Here is a 425-nt window from a genome sequence, read left to right as displayed (position 1 = left end):
GGATGCCATGATCTTTGTTTTCTGAATGTTGAGCTTTAAGCCAGCTTTTTCACTCTCCACTTTCACTTTCATCAAGAGGCTTTTGAGTTCCTCTTCACTTTCTGCCATAAGGGTGGTGTCATCTGCATATCTGAGGTTATTGATATTTCTCCCAGCAATCTTGATTCCAGCTTGTGCTTCTTCCTGACCAGCGTTTCTCATGATGTACTCCGCATGTAAGTTAAATAAACAGGGTGACAATATACAGCCTTGATGAACTCCTTTTCCTATTTGGAACCAGTCTGTTGTTCCATGTCCAGTTCGAACTGTTGCTTCCTGACCTGCATACAAATTCTCAAGAGGCAGATCAGGTGGTTTGGTATTCCCATCTCTTTCAGAATTTTCCACAGTTTATTGTAATCCACAGAGTCAAAGGCTTTGGCATA

This window comes from Bison bison, unplaced genomic scaffold (genome assembly GCF_000754665.1).
Source record: "Bison bison bison isolate TAMUID 2011002044 unplaced genomic scaffold, Bison_UMD1.0 scf7180017864517, whole genome shotgun sequence".
Taxonomy (NCBI): Eukaryota; Metazoa; Chordata; class Mammalia; order Artiodactyla; family Bovidae; genus Bison; species Bison bison.
The sequence above is the reverse complement of the archived record's forward strand: the minus strand, read 5'-3'. Positions refer to the sequence as shown.